The following is a 17,147-nucleotide window of genomic DNA, read 5'->3' as shown; positions in this document are numbered from 1 at the left end:
TTTTCTGTTTTGTATGTGTCTATGAAGTTAACATTATTCTAATAGGCCACCGGGTGGGGTTATAGTGTGCAGATTTGTCTTCCCTGTGTATTTGAGTTTACTTCCTGAAAGCTGCAAGCCTCTGAGTCAAAAGGCCCGATCGAAAAACACTGAGTTAATGACATCATATAATCATCCCCTCCCCTTTTACCATGCACTCAACACTGTGGGTGTGGCTAACTTCAGCTGGGTCACCACCCACCTGACAACCAGGCATACTTAATGAACTGGTGGGTGTGGCCAGTCTGGCCACATAAAAACATAATTTTAACTCTTTCTGTACACTATTTTGGAAAAAGATCTTCCTCCTAGTATAATCATAATACCTGATCATCATGTTTTTTAGGGGGAAAAAATCATGGCACCCCATCTTTAACAAGCAATGAGGGACCAGTATTCCTGGTGATGCCAGTGGTGATGTCATTGGCACAAATCATATAAAAAAAAAAAAAATATATATATATATATATATATATAAATATTTTGGAAGCAGTGATGCCAGTGGTGAGCGCACCTCATGGGGCGCTCTGCTCGCGCACTACTTGTGGGCAAGGCGCAAGTTGGCACCTTGACAGAGTGAATTTCTAGTTTAGTTTGTAGTGTTCTCTCTCTGTTCTGATGGCTGCTTATTACTTGCGCAGAAGTAATTCCAGTGAATGACCTCTCATCACCCGCAGCAGATCAGAGCAGGACCACAGAGGATTATTGAACCCACAGTACAGTGACAGCCTGTTGGACAGCCTGGTAGCATGGCTCTGGAAACCCACCCTGCCGTTAGTCTGTGTGTGTGTGTGACTGTGTGTGACTGTGTGTGACTGCGTGCGTGCGTGCGTGCGTGTGTGCGGCCGATTCTTGCAAAACACATTTTTGGACACTGCTCCTACACATTTTGCCCTAAAATCACGCAAAGCGGTACACAGTATTCTAGTAGTCTAGAGTCATGTCATCAAATGGATTTGTCCCATTTAGGGCCACCATCAGGCCACATTTTTGGACACTGCTCAAACACACATGTGAACTGACGGTCGATTATCTCCCGATTAGGGAGTCTTACCGGTATAGTAGTCTTATGTTTTTGGTCCAATGCCGATCCCCCTTTTCTTTTTTTGCATGGACTGTCCAGCTAGGGCCCACTTGAAAATCTCCAAAGCGTTTGTGTGGCCCACCCATCTGACCACTTTAAATCCGGCAGCACATGAAAGCATCAAAAGTAGCTGTCTGTACATCTTATAAAATCTATTGATGTATTATTTGTTTAGGCAAATACAATCTCTTATACTTTTCTTGTGGTCTTGACTTTGCCTTCTTTAGTCAGAACATAAAAAGGATATCTCTGTAGTTATAGCACAACAATCTATAGTGCTTTGTTGCAATTTGACACATTGTGAGCTTGTAGATCTGCTAAAAACAAGGAAAAGCGATCATTGAACGATCATTTAAACAATTAAAGTGCTATAAAGTAAACAGTCTAAACAGCATACTATGTAAAAAGAAACATGCATAGCAAATGTGAACAAGCATACAGTAGTAAATAAACCAACAAACAGTACATTTGAATAACATAACTAGCATTTATGTAAATAGGCAAATACAAGTAATACAAATTAAAGAGTGCCGTGATGGAATCTGGAGAATGAACCCACATTACTCTCTCTCACGCACGCACGCGCGCACACACTTACACACACGCACGCACGCGCGCACACACACACGCACACGCACACGCACCCTATAGCGTCCATCCACACCATGGGTAGCTCACTGGCCCCACACTGTGTCTGTGTTCCGTGGCTTATAGATGCTGATATGAATAATGCATTTGATACAGTGGTTCCTTATACGGTTGTCTAGACAACAGCTCCATATTGTCTCAGACTACTGTGTAATTTACACACTGCGTCCCTCTCACTCACACCCTCCATCAGTCTCTGTCTGTTCTGTGCTGCGTGTAGTATCGGCCTCTTGATTCCTTTCTCTCTTACATGTATGTGCAGGTTGTTCACCCCAGTGGTGCATGAAAAAGTACTCTCATGTTTTACTTAAAGGGACTACACTATGGATTTCACATTTTTTGTCTTCCCAGTGTCTCTTCCAGCCACCAAAAAACTCATTCATTAACTCTAAGCCTGTGATTTTCTGAATGGGCGTGTTTGAACGGTACTCTTTTGAAATCTGGCCCCATTCCATGTCGAGAAGAGGACGGTACTTTTTGGGAGGCTATATTATATTGAGACTATATACTGTATATGAGGTGGAACCATGAGGTAAAGTGGTGCTAAAATTGAACTGAAGCGGTTAATGTATGTTTTGTAATAATAATCAAAATCTACAGTATTAGTATTAAGTATCAAGTAACTGGTAACTAAAGTTTTCAAATAAATGTAGTGGAGTAAAAGTACAATATTCGGATCTGAGATAGTAGTGGAGTAGAAAAAAGTACTGAAAATTGGAAATATTCAAGTAAGTACCTTAAAATTGTAGTAAAGTACAGTACTCAACTAATTGTACATAGTTATACTTTCCACCGATGGTTTTCCCCAAACCTGTTTCAACTCCAGACCCAGAAGAGAAACTGTTAGTGGAAAAAACACTGTTTTACAACCTCAGCTTTCTTGCTTCTTTTCCTATTGATCCATGACACTATAGTAAGTAGAGGTACTTCTGAGATGACCTGCACTGCTGTGCTCAACAGTTCATTGACTTCATTGAATTCTCTCCTTTCTGCTGCTATAGAGTTCCTTTTACAGAAGGCTAGGAGTGTTTACCTTTTTAGCCTTATTTCTATCTTTCATCTTGTCTTGTTTTTCTTGACACCCAGGTGACCTATTATCTTATCAAAGAAAAGAAGTCAAAAATTGCAGCCAAAACATTGAAGACCCCTGATCTACAGTAAGTGTTGAATCCCATGCATCGTCCTCCAGGCCTCATCAGGTGTGAGTACAATGGGAATGCAGGGGAGTGTAATTGGAGGGGAGCAGTGTTTGGTTCTTTACAAAAGGCTTGAATCCAGAGGAACAGGGGGCTAGTGTTCAGCGTGACGGGAAAGGACTCGAGTCACATCTCCATTGGAGTCGTATGTCTTTTCCCCTGTCCTCCTCGACAGGGACGTGCAGAGAAGGTTAGACAGGCAGGGGCTGAAATTTCTAAAACGGCCTTTTAGTGGAAATATCGAAAATAGTGGACCTCCAAGCTCACAACGCTTGGCAGCGCGACGCGTTGTAAGCTTGGAGGTCGGCTATTTTCAGTGCATGATTCCACACCGAACTAAGCATATAATCAAGTCAATACTGGAGATGTGGCGTACACCGTACAGCATGGATTTCTACACAGTGACGTCAATTCTTTCAACATAAAATGCTACTTTCAAGTTCAGGAGAGTTTGGACAAGGCAATTCTCTTGAACGCTGCCATGGTCTGGAGAGGGCACTCTTTACTGAACGGATATAAGGGCAGGGGCTCGAGCCCCCTTTGATGTCTATGTGTGCACGTGCCTGCCTCTCGAACAAGAGAGCAGATCATTCATTCTAGGTGTATTCTTTATCGTGCAGTCACGTCACGCTCTGAAAAATCTGTCAAGACGAGGCTTAAGGGCACGCTCACGCCGCGCTTTTATCCTACCTATGAGGGCGGAATTCCGAATGCAAATGGCAGCAAACTGCTCCATGGCAGAATCCACCGAATAAAAGTGCGGTGTGACCATGCCCTAATACCGCAAAAGAACAGAGGACGACTTCACCTGCCTTTTTATTTTATTTTCCGATTTTTATTAACTCCAGAACAATGACTTCCATTATAGGGTGCTAACTTTCCAGGAATAGAAAGCGTGCATGTTTCAATTAGGATTCCCCATCGATGATGTCACTGGTAGGCGGGTTACCGAACTGCCCACATCACAAGCCTTTATTTCACATTCCATGGACAGATTGTTCCGTATGATGGAAAAGTTCCAAATTGAGCCAAAACCGTACAAACGTGGCACCGATACCTACAACACAAAGGGGGACAGATCACCCGCCGAGCACAAGAGCCCTTACATACCTTTACAAGACATAAAGCACCTTGATAATGTGCTACGTAATGAGAAACCATGTTCGCCGTGCCCTCGACCACTTTCAGAGTCAATCTACTGTGAGGAAAGGTTTCTAATTAAAAGGGCACTGACCTTTCAAAAGGCAGGAAGGCTAAAAGCGGGGCCCATGGCCTCATTCCATTTAAATACTGCATCTAAAAGAGAGTTTGATTTGTAAAAAGACATTGTATTAAGCCCTATACGACAAATAGCAGCGGACGGGCGGACGGCCTGCTGGACATACAGAGTAGGTTGTGTTTTGAATGCAGGGTGGAAGAATGGACAGGCTGATAAATGAATATACGGCAGATGTAACAAACTCCCAGGTTGCTGGAGACCACAAGGTCTCGACTCTGTCTCGTAATTAATAATTTAGACCCTCGCTGCATAATTCATCACTTCAGTCAGTTCAGAATGTAAATTGAATTTCAAATAAAGACAGCAGCAGTTTCATTCTCGAGAATCTTTCATGAGGCCTCGCCTTGACAGAGGAGGCTTTTAGTTTTAGAGCATTTGTTTTGTCTCTTTTATTTGATTGAGCATTATTACGCGCATTAACGACTAACAGAAGCAATGTGCTAAACACACATTGACAAGATAAAACAATACAGAAACAAACTATTAATGTGGTTGCCCCCACAGGGACAACCAGGCGCGGAATTCCTCCCACAGTTTCGGTGGCACGCACTTGGGCCATATGTCAAATCGACCGGCTTCATGGGGACACGCATGCATGAAGAGATATGTTATATAGTTTAATTTATATCCATTTATTTGTGAATTAATTTTCTCCATTGACTTTAATTTAAAACTTCATCATGTCTGACATCATAGACCACATGAGACTGACAGTATGTCCATATAGACCATAATGAGAATTGAGAATAACACAGTATATCTTGGAATGCCCATATATGGACATTCCAAGATATGGGCTTAATATTGATGACAGCAGGGATCTCCATATATGGGCACGAAAGGGACATGGACTGAGATCTCCATATATGGCCATTAAAATATTAGTGAATTTTCCCCATTGATTTGAAAGGGGACCACGGCAACCACACTTGCAATGTCCAATTGCATCTTTCTAGTATTGTCACTTCACTGGATGATAAAGCTGTAAAACTATTTTTGAGTGAGATTTTTCAATATTGTTGACTATACTTGTTGACTATTCTTAGTCTATTTTTTGAGTGGTCCCATCCAAACTTCCCACCCCTGCATCGTCCAGACCAGGGGCACAAAGCAAAGCAATAATTCAACTGGATACTATTACTGCCAGAAACATTTTGAAGCAGCCCATATGTCGTTTTCCATGAGGGGAGAAGGAACATCTGGGCCAATCTGCTCTCTCTGTCTCTCTGTTGGCACCACCAGGCACGTGCACACATAGACATCAAAGGGGGCTTGAGCACCTGCAGACCATGAATGCAGTTTTTACCATGGTGAAAGAAATGTAAATGCCCTCTTTCCATGCCATGCCTGAAGGCAGCATTCAAGAGAATTGCCTTGTCTAAACTCTCCTGAACTTGAATGCAGCATCTTATGTTGAAAGAATTGCCCTCTCTGTGTAGAAATCCACACCACATCTCCAGTATTGCCTTTTTTATGCTTAGCTTAATGTGTTATGAATGACCAAAAATAGCCGACCTCCAAGCTCACAAGCTTGGAGGTCTGCTATTTTCAATATTTTCACCAAAAGGCCCTTTTAGAAATTTCAGCCCCTGCCTCTCGAACATTCTCTGCACGTCCCTGGGCACCACTACCCTGGCGTAGTAGAGTGCTAGGAAAATGGATAGATGGATTATGTATACGTGTGTGTATGTATGGATGATATAAAAGCATTGTGTTCTTATTCTTCAAAAAACTTTTTAGGTCAAATCTGTTCATGGGTTCTTTTTTGAAAAAGACAGCCCTCTTCTGATTCGGAAGTGAAGCACATAAACAAACAGTCTAGACTACACAGTCAATGGTGTCATGTTGCAGAGATGTAATGTAACTACGTGGTTCTCAAAGTGGATTTCAGGGACTCTCTACTGTAAATACCTTTTATCTTTTTTTTCCTTCTTTTTTTCAGTTTTACAACTGTTTTTTTTGTGCTAGTGATGATTTGCATAGTAGGCTACTACTGTGTTCTATCTGTCTGTCATTCAGTGTTATATGAGTTTAACAAAAGTTTTCCTATGTAAATAACCCGAAAGGCTTTCTTGCATCTCCTTTTAGTTGACCTTGTACCAGTGAACTGTAGGCTACTGTCATGAAACTGTACCTTTTCCTATGCAAACTTCTAATAAAGTCTTCAATCAATCAATCAATCAATCAAATGTGGGTCTAAATTGACCCTTACAAGTCTGTAACTCTTTTTTTTTTAAAGATTTGTTTTGCGGCTTCAATGCCTTTATTTGATAGGACAGCAGACTGACAGGAAATGGGGAGAGCGATGGGGAGTGTCACGCAGCAAAGCTCGTCGTGATTGGGATTCGAACCAGCAACACACCGTCATGCATCAGAGCCTATGGTATGCGCTTGGACCGCAAGGCCAAGCAGCGGGTGCCCCTCAAGTCTGTGACTCTGACAGTGTACAAATGGAACCATAAGCAGGGTTGAGATGCCATGGGCTCGCGTGGGCTCGGCGAGCCCACACTTATTTTGCTGCACGCACGCACGCCTCATATGCACACACTAAACACACACTTAACAATAAAAACAGCGTGCGCGCATGACGTCATGAATTTAGAGGACCCACACTTCTAAAATCCATATCACGCCACTGACCATAAGGGTCCATTTGGTTCCATTTGTACACTGTCAAAGTTAAGGGGAGACCTTCAAATTTAAAAGTTTGAGAACCACTGTGTAAACCATTGTGGAAGTCTGGAGTGGAGTTTCACTGCTGGCGTGCTGTATTTGGGGCTGCAGTATACATAAACTTGTTCACCTCTATTTGTGGAGAAAGAACAGGCTAACAAGGGCTCATCAACGTTGTCTGAGGGACTGCTGTCTGTATATACATGAATGATTCTGTAAGATCCCACATGTTGTTTACTAATTGTATACCTACATTTACATACCGCTGATGGTGAAGGAACAGTTGAAGCGTGACGGTAAATATAGCCACACGTTTCATCTGAGAATGAACGTTGGTGTTATGTCACCTCTCGGGCTTACGTAACTGGCCTACAATAGACGCTTTGTTTGCATAATTGGAGAGAGATGGATTCACGGCAACCAATCTGCGGCCGAGCTCTGATGGCTTTCATTTGCATTTTATTCAAACGAGTTATTACGTGTGCTCGCACACACACACACACACACACACACACACACACACACACACACACACACACACACATACACAGAAGCATGCACACGTACTAGGTGGGAATGCGTGTGCGTTGTTTATCTTTCGGGTCCCTGGAGACGGAACCTCATTTTATTCAGAATGAACTCGCCAGTAGAGAGCTAATAACAGAGACAGTCTTGCTTCTGGCTCTTTTTGACTGCAAGAACTGAGCAAACCATGCTGTGCCGCCATGCTGGCTTGTGGTGGACATTTGTCAAAATATATATATCTTTTTGCCATGGACATGAAATGAGCGGACACAAATATTACCAGTAAGACGCCCTAAGGTCGCGCTGAAACAATAGAGACTGACACAATGGGCCCTATTTGTGTACATATGCTAAACCCTTAAACTTCTTTGCCTTTTTTTTTTTTTTTTTACTATTTTGAAAAACATTTTTAGTTCAAATAGCTGATCTACAAGCTCACAACGTGTCGATGTAGATCGGTTTAGCTTGGCGAAAATAGGGCCCAATATGGGCATTCCCAGATGTGGGCTTAATATCGATGACATCGGACGGACATGATCTGTAGGTTTCCATACTAAATGCGACCTACGGTCAGTAACACATAAATAGCTAGCTCTAAATGACCAACCAGTACAGGTCTGTAGCTCTGAGTGTGTACAAAGGAACCAAATGGACACTATATGGGTCCTTTTGGTTCCATTTGTACACACTCTTATTTACGGATTCTCAAAGTAAAATAAAAAATAACAAACAATGATAAACCACTGTGCCAGTGGACAGAGACTGACATGATCTGAACATTATGTTATGTGAAAACAAAATCTAAAGATTGCCACGGACACATTTGGACATAATTTTGATGACTCCTGCATGCCGTGAAACGTATTTCAGGCCATGGGTTTTGGATTTGTTCACGGTCCAGTTTCAGATAAGGTTCTCATGCTGAACCTAATTTGGGAAACTGATCAGGAGGTGGTAATTGGAACCCATGCAGATCTCAGAACTTATACTTGTTTTCGAATACTGAAAATAGCCCATCTACAAGCTTGCGGCTTGTTGTGAGCTCGTAGATCAGCTATTATCTTTTTTTGTTTTAATTATTATTTATTTTTAGGACATAGCTCTCCTTCAGGGGTGGTTCTGGTTACTCCTCATAGTCAAAACTGTCCATTAGTCTACTATCTGGGATCAGACAGTATCAATCGCCATGACATTCTACTCTTACTGATGGGCGATTAGTTAGCCTGGCTTTCACCTCACGATCAAACCATGCTTGTTGGGCAAATGAATTGGCTTGGGTTCCACTGTAGGTACAAAGTTAAACACATCTAAAAGAAAACAAAGCCTCTTACCTCCCCCTGACCTTTCTATTTGTAAATACCATTTATTTTGCATTGTGTTTTACGCCTGTTTTTTTTTTCCCTTTTCTTTTTTTTTTTAATGATATCTTCTGCATACTACTGTGTTCTATCTGTCTGTCATTCAATGTTATATGAGTTAAATAAAAAGTCCTCAATTGAAACAAGTTATAAGCTTTTTTGGGGGTGTATTGTTTAGTTTACCTTGTACCAGTGAACTGTACTGTCATGAAACTGTACCTTTCCTATGCAAACTTCTAATAAAGTTTTCAATCAATCAATCAATCAATCAATCAATCAATCAATCAATGCTCATACCATGGATTCCACTGTCAAACAGCAAAGGTCTTATGATATTTGCCTGGCTGCCTGGTTTCCTTATCCCAGGGCCAAACATACGTAGCTAACCTGGACTTGCTCGCAATTATGTTTTTAACAACAGTAATTTGGAATGTGGTATAATTATCCCTGGTTTCCTTACACCAAGGCACCAACATAATTCTGGTGTATCTTTGCTCTTTTTTTGTTCTTAGCATATTTTGCATGTAATTCTGACAGTGCAGTGTTTCCTGCCAAAGCACATTCAGTCTCTCTTTGTATGAAGCGTATGTGCCTGTTTACTTGATATGCAAATAACATTTGAATTGACCTGAGTATCTTCCAGTGAAGCCAGCAATGGCAAATATAAAGGGCAACATTTGCTAGTCATGGGAGTCGGGACACAAGCCATGGCCCTGTGTTTATGGTAATTTTTACAAGGCTGACATTCCTGCTGCTATGTGTCCTTATTTACACTACAGTGTTGGAAAGCAACTTAGCAAAGTACAATGACAATGACAACTGACATGTACTGTACTGATGTCCATTTTTCAACAGACTTCTACCACAATTTTGCACAACATCGTACTTTTACTTTTGGTACTTTAAGTGTAATATATACTATTTAATATTTTGATACCAATGATTTTGTACTTTTACTCATTTGACTACCAGATTGTATTGGTACTTTTACAAAGAAAATCATCTTGCAGAAATCAAGTGAGACTGGAGACTTTTAACCATCCAATAGTTAGTTGTTAACAGAATACTGGTGAAAACATTGAAAATAACAGACCTCCAAGTTCACAACGAGTCACGCTGCAACGTGTTGTGAGCTTGGAGATCGGCTATTTCCGGTGCTTGATACCACACTGAACTAAGCATAATCAAGTCAACACTGGAGATGTGGCGTACGGAATGGATTTCTACTCAGAGAGGGCAATTCTTTCAACATAAGATGCTGCATTCAAGTTCAGGAGAGTTTAGACAAGGCAATTCTCTTGAATGCTTCCTTCAGGTATGGCATGGAAAGAGGGCATTTGCATTTCTTTCACCATAGTAAAAACTGCATTCATGGTCTGGAGAGGGCACTTTTTACAGATGCAAGGGCAGGGGCTCAAGCCCCCTTTGATGTCTAAGTGTGCATGTGCCTGGGCATGTATATCTGAACTCTATATCCACTCCTCCTAAATCTGTCAGTAAATAAACCAAGGACACACAAGATGGAATACAATACTGTGAAACTAGTCATGGGTGAATGAACTCCACCCAACCCACCCCACCCACGCATCACTCACTGCCTGTTGTAGGTTGTATTGAGCTGTGGTGGAAAGTAAATACATTTACTCAAGTACAATACTTAAGTACAGTTTTGAGCTATGTATTTTTGTTCTTTTTTTATTACTGCAGTATTTCGCAATTTCCAATATTTTTTACTTATACTCCACTACATCTCAGAGGCAAATATTGTACTTTTACTAATTAATTTATTTAATTGAAAACTTTAGTTATACCGGTAGTTACTAGTTATACTTTGTATATTTTGATTATTATTACAAAACATATAACCACTTGAATCAATTGTGAGCTTGACCTTGTAGATCTCATCCTTCCTTGTTTACATCTTCATCCTTCCTTGTTTCGCTTGGTTTTGCTGTACACAACAGTAGGCTACTTATTTTTTCTTTCTTACATCCCTGTAACTTGTAACTTTAAACTGCTGTGCTGCCTCTGGGCAACTGAATTTCCCCCTAATAAAGGTATCTATCTATCTTATAGTTTATAGTTGTAGATCTGCTATTTTCAAAAGATTTTTATTAGGGCTGGGGATCGATTAAAATATTTAATCGAATTAATCGCACGATTGTCCATAATTAATCACGATTAATCGCAAATTAATCGCATATTTTTTATCTGTTCTAAAACTACCTTAAACAGATATATAATACTCATATCAACATGGGAGGTAGACAAATACCTAGTTTATTCAAATTCTATATGAGAAATAGGCTTACTGTCCAGAATATTCGAGAAAATGTTTCCATTAGGACAGATTTAAATTAACTTTTATATATTTAATCACTTTAACCACATCATCCCTATTCTGGGGGGAACATTCACCAAAAATAGCTGATCTACAAGCTCACAATAAGATGCGTTGTGAGCTTTTAATCTTTTATTTTGTGAAGAGTTTGTGTATGGAAAAATTACTCAAATACAGTGCAGCGTTTTACAAAGCATAGAGGCTCTAGGTTTAACTGAAGTAATATTGATAGGCTACATTTTAAATATTATCAAAGTATTCTGGGGCAAAATGTGCGTTTCCATTAGGACAGATTAGAAATAAATTAACTTTTTACTTGGCATTTAATCACTTTAACCACAGCATCCCTATTCTGGGTGGAACATTCACCAAAAATAGCCGATCTACAAGCTCACATAAGATGCGTTGTGAGCTTGTAATCTATTTTGTGAAGAGTTTGTGTATGGAAAAATTACTCAAGTACAGTGCAGCCTTTTACAAAGCATAGAGGCTCTAGGTTTAACTGAAGTAATATTGATAGGCTACATTTGAAACATTATCAAAGTATTCTGAGGCACCGCACCCTGGACTGGTGTTACGATTATGGCACCCCTATTTCACTTTGATAAACCCTGTTATTATGTAGACACTGTGATGGCTCGTTGGTAGCCTTAGATTAACAATACATTAACATTAACGTGACGACGCCACAAATTGCGGTGGTATTGCTTGGAGATTATAGGCTATAGCTCGCTGAAGATGTGTGGCACAAGGCATTATGCCCATCCAGTTCCCTGGCCCCTGCGATCATGTTGTGTGCACTGTCAGTGATCAGCAGTTTGCTGACTTTATTTTCAATGATACACTCTCCGGCTACACGCATGGTGGAGGCTTTGGGGCAGACAAGTTCCAGGGCTAGTAGGCTAGTAGGCTACGTCTGAAGCTAACGTGAAGCTAACGTCTCCATAACAGTCAGCCCATGCAACAGAAGCCTCCACTCCCCGTCAAAATAATGCGCTGTGTTCTCGAGAGAACTGTGATTACTGAGTGAAGTCCAATAGTCTCCAATGAGTGCAACCGTGGTTGTCTGTCTGTGTCTGTGTCTGCCCCTGCCTGTGTTCCAAAACCTCCACCGCTCTGACTGTCTGTGTGACTCTCTTGTTTACTACTGCGCGTCTCTGAGGCTGCATTCACTTCCTGACTACGGGGTGCACCGAGGCTCAAAACTCACTGCACCGGGGGGCAAAAATCACCGCGTTAATCGCACGTTAAAAATATTATCGCCGATAAAAGGATTTTGCGTTAATTAGTTAATATCGCGTTAACTTCCCCACCCTTAATTTTTATACAAAATTGCATAAATGAGTACATTATTGAATTCCGGACTTTTACTTGTATGATATTTCTACATTACTTAAGTAAAAACTAGGGCTGGGACTTTAAATCATTTATTTACATTCATTAATTACAGTTAAATTAATGATCAGACTGCTTGTTTGCTCAGCCCAGTGGATGGGCTACTTAAGTACAGTTTTGAGGTACTTTTACTTTACTGGAGTGTTTCCAATTTTCAGTACTTTTACTTCTACTCCACTACATTTCAGAGGCAAATATTGAACTTTTACTCCATTACAATCATTTAAACTTTTTAGTTACTATAGTTACTTTAGCCTAGATATACATTATAATATAATATAATATATGTTAAAACATACATAAACCACTTTAGCCCTATTTTATACCATGGCTAAAATAGCTGATCTACAAGCTCACAACTTTTTTTTTTTTTTTTTTTTTTTTACTTTTGGTACTTTAAGTACATTTTGATGTCAACACTTTCATACTTTTACTCAATTAGTAGGCTAATTACATTTTGAATTCCAGACTTTTAATTATAACATAGCATTTCTATATTGCAGTATCGATACTTTTACTCAAGTAAAACATAATCTGAGTACTTTTTCCAACACTGTCTGCAGGCCATGCAGGTATGGGTACAGTACAGTGAAGCCGCGCCCCTTTGAAATGCACCAAGGGGCGTGTCTTTGAAAGTACCTGAGGCACTGAGTGTTGTCTTGTGTTACCTTTTGCACTCCAGTGTGTTTGGCTGTCTAGTAAAGTAGCGCAGGTGAACGGCCGCCGCCGCTTCAAAGTCAGCTCACGTTATGAAAACAGTTCATTAGTAGCTATCATCTGCAGGCCCTGGTAGCAGCATATTTAACTGAACTTCCCTTCATGCCGACGGACTTTTCACCCGCCTGAGAAGGACCTTATGGGTGCGTGAAGCTCAACTGCAACAAGGTAAAGTGTTTTGTTATTTTTGGTGCAAAAGATGTAGATATTGTCATATTGATAATAATCACGGTTGTGGCACGGCATCACAGCAGTGACGCACAAGTATCCATATCCAAACCCGTGCGTTTTGTGCGCTTGTTGCAGCTTTGTTGGGTTTGTTTGATTGTTGTGAGCGTTTAATCTTGAAACCTGAATGGCCTTGAGAACGGTGCTAAATAACGCTAAGTGTTATTGTGTGGTACAGTCTGGTGTCGTGGGACTGGGAGGGTCAGAGAGACTGAGCTATAATTTAATGTAATGCTGCTGCTTGTGTTTCAACACAGAACCGGTTTGCCTGTGTCTGCCTGTTGTATGTGTGTGTGCGTGCGTGCGTGCGTGCACGCGTGCGTGTGTGTTAGTAAATGAGTCACACATTATGTATCATATGTCCTGGCCTCAGGATAGGAGTTTATAGAAAGAGGTGTGTGTGTGTGTGTGTGTGTGTGTGTGTGCGCGTGTGTGTGCAAGCGTGCGTGCGTGCGTGTGTGTGTGTGTGTGCTTGCCTATAGGCTTTACATTCATTCATAGGAGATGGATATGAAGCCTGACCCCTTTATGCACTTACTGTATAGGCTTATCAGTATCATGTTTCATACAACAGGTGGGTCAGGATGCTGATTTTATACCCAAACAGAACATCTGTTGATTTTGATCACTGGTTCTGTTAAAATGAAATAAAAATAAAAGCTAGCCTAAATGGTGCATTTTGACCTGCCCCGCAGGTGCACAGTTGCCACCTGGTGTGATTGCTTTTAGTTTGTGCTTTTTTTTTAAAATTAGTGTTACACCACTATACAGGACAATTTGCTTTCTACCTTTCTAAAGATTAGTTTTTTGGGGCTTTTATGGCTTTATTGGATAGGACAGTAGACTGACAGGAAATGGGGGGTAGAGACAGGGAGTGACATGCGGCAAAGGTAGTCCGGATCCGCGGATCGGGAATCGAACCGGCATCGCCGTCAGGCATCAATGCCTATGTGGCAATGCCTATGTGATATGCGCCTGGACCAGTAGGCCAGCGGGCGCCCTGCTTTCTACCTTTCTACCCAGGGCTGTAGCGTGTCTAATCAGCACTCTATGCGAGCTCTCTCGAATATGCCTCTCTCCACTCGCGTGCGCGCGCACGATTTTTGTGGGTTTTGGCGTGAATTTAGTCGGTTTTGGGCGGGTTTGGGGCTGGTTTGGGTCCACTCCCTCCATTTTGGCGCCCCCTCTAGGATGGCGCTCTAGGCGGCCGCCTAGCTCGCTTATAGCTAAAAACGGCCTGTTTCTACCTGTTTATCCGTATTTCCCTGTGGATCAATAAAGGCCTTATGTGTCCTTCTGTCTACTGATAGATTGTTAATAGATCGATGGATATAGATCTCAATCTACCGGTGTAGAGGGTATGCGCATGCATAAAGTGAGTGGCAAAGTGAGTTTAATGTCGTTTAACGTCGTTTCATGCTATCAGTTAGGACTTTTCCGTTTGGATGTATGTGCTGTTAAAAGCCAGAAAGTAATTTTTTTGCCACTCAGTAGGTGTTCCTGCATAACTCCCAGGTATGATGATGATGTCAGGTGCATACCCTCTATTTATCTAGCGATCTATGCTAGCTTGATGGACTAATGATCTGTTTGTCAATCAATCGATCATGCCTTCATCCAAAGCGCTTTGTAATGTGTGTTACATTCACCCATTCACACACAGACATTGGAGGCAACCACGCAAGGTACGCCAACATGCTCATCGGAAGCAGTTAGCGGTTAAGTGTCTTGCTCAGGGGCACACCACCAGCACCAAGGCAGGAGGTGCCGGGCATAGACATAGAAAGGTAGACTCCATTTTGGCGGAGGGCACTACTTCCGTGTGTGTCACAGAATCTGATGTCTGGTAGACCAATCAGAGGCAGGTGTGAGGTGAGGGGGGGTGGGGGGGGGGGGGGGTCTTTTCGTAACCCAGGGTGCTTTCGGTCATAGGAACTGAGGGCACTGGTGGTGTGTCATAATCGTGACAGCCCCAGCGCCCGTCCGGTGTACAGGGCCACAGGACTGCTCCTGTGATTTAGCAGTGATAGCTGAGTGGTTAGTGTCCATACCTAGGACTCCGTAGGTCCCAGGTGTCGCAGGTACGATTCCCCGCTCCAGCTATCACTGCTCCCCTTCCCTCGCGCTCCTTGTGGGCAGCACTGGGTTCAGCTGGGTTAAGCTGAAAAACTGAATTTCCCTTGTTGTGGGATGATGTAGGTAAATTCTTTCTTTCTTCTTCTGTGTAGTGTGTACCTGTTGTTTGTTATACTGTACTGTCGACAAAACTATCTTCTTCAGGTTGGCTATTGGTTGGCTCTTCAAAAATAGCAGAAATACAAGTTCATAGTGCACCATTAAGTGATGCGCTATGAGAGTTTGAAAAGATCTTGAAAAGTCCTGCAAATCTTTGTGTATGTAATGTATATATTTTCTTTAAAGCGTACATTTTTAACTCAAAACTTTGGTTAATGCACTGGTTCCCAAACACTGGGTCAGGGCCCATTTGTAGGTCACGGACAATTATTATTTCAAAAAGACGTTAAAAAAAAAAAACTATGATTTTCATGAATTAAAAAACTAACACACACACACGCGCGCGCGCACACACACACACACACACACACACACACACACACACACACACACACACACACACACACACACACACACACACACACACACACACACACACACACACACACACAATATTTACATTTGCACAAGCCACATTGTATGGTCAGAAGATATGAGTCATCACCGATACAAAAGCAAGCAGACAGGACTGGATGTGGTACAGCTGTACAAACCATGCTGGGCATATATAGATAATGCGATAAGGACTAAAAGTACACAAACGCAGTATATGCTTACACAGCTTACGGGCGATTAAGCATACTGTAGTTAAAAGATTATGAACAGATACTTGGACCCGAGCCAAGTCTTGGTACAAATTACGACAGGTTTCTTTCTCATGCCCGGAGCTCTACTGTTGTTGACAGAGTGCATGTGTGATGTGACGTCACTGACTGCTGTAATGTTACAGAATACAGACTAATGTTTAAACCTGATTCTTCTTTCTCAGTGTAGCGGTGTCGCGTGCCGAAAATCTTGTCTGTGACACGTTGTGAGCTCATAGATCTGCTATTTTCGTTGCATACGTTAGGCATTTCTATGAAGCGTAATATCTGCTTTCTTTGAGGCAAACAATGAGAAGCATTGAGCTGCAAGGCTATATGGTTTCACTCAGAATATTCATTGAGAGCATATTTGAACGTCTGCTTGCCTTCAGGTGAACCAGAGCCGAGTGACAGTTCTGTGTCAAACGGCTGTGACTATACAGTTTCACTACAACCTATATCTTCTTCACTGCTAGGTCAGCCTCTCTTATACAACTTAAAGCTGTATTATATTACTCTAAGTTAGTAATACGTGTAATGTTAGCACAGCGCCTTCGCTGTTGAGTAATTTAAGATACTCGCTCAACAGTGACAGCTTTACAGTTGTAACGGTTTCATTTCAAACTATAATTAATATCTTAATCTGGCCCGGTACTTTTCTCATTGGGAAATGTTTTATTTATTTTTCATTGGGGAGGAAAATGCATGAAAATCGTTGATCCATACAAATACAAATGCCTTCAGGCTGAAGCCAGTATTTAGTGGTGCCTGACAGTTGCTGATAA

Source organism: Nannobrachium achirus, assembly GCF_963921795.1.
Source record: "Nannobrachium achirus genome assembly, chromosome: 8".
Taxonomy (NCBI): domain Eukaryota; kingdom Metazoa; phylum Chordata; class Actinopteri; order Myctophiformes; family Myctophidae; genus Nannobrachium; species Nannobrachium achirus.
The sequence above is the reverse complement of the archived record's forward strand: the minus strand, read 5'-3'. Positions refer to the sequence as shown.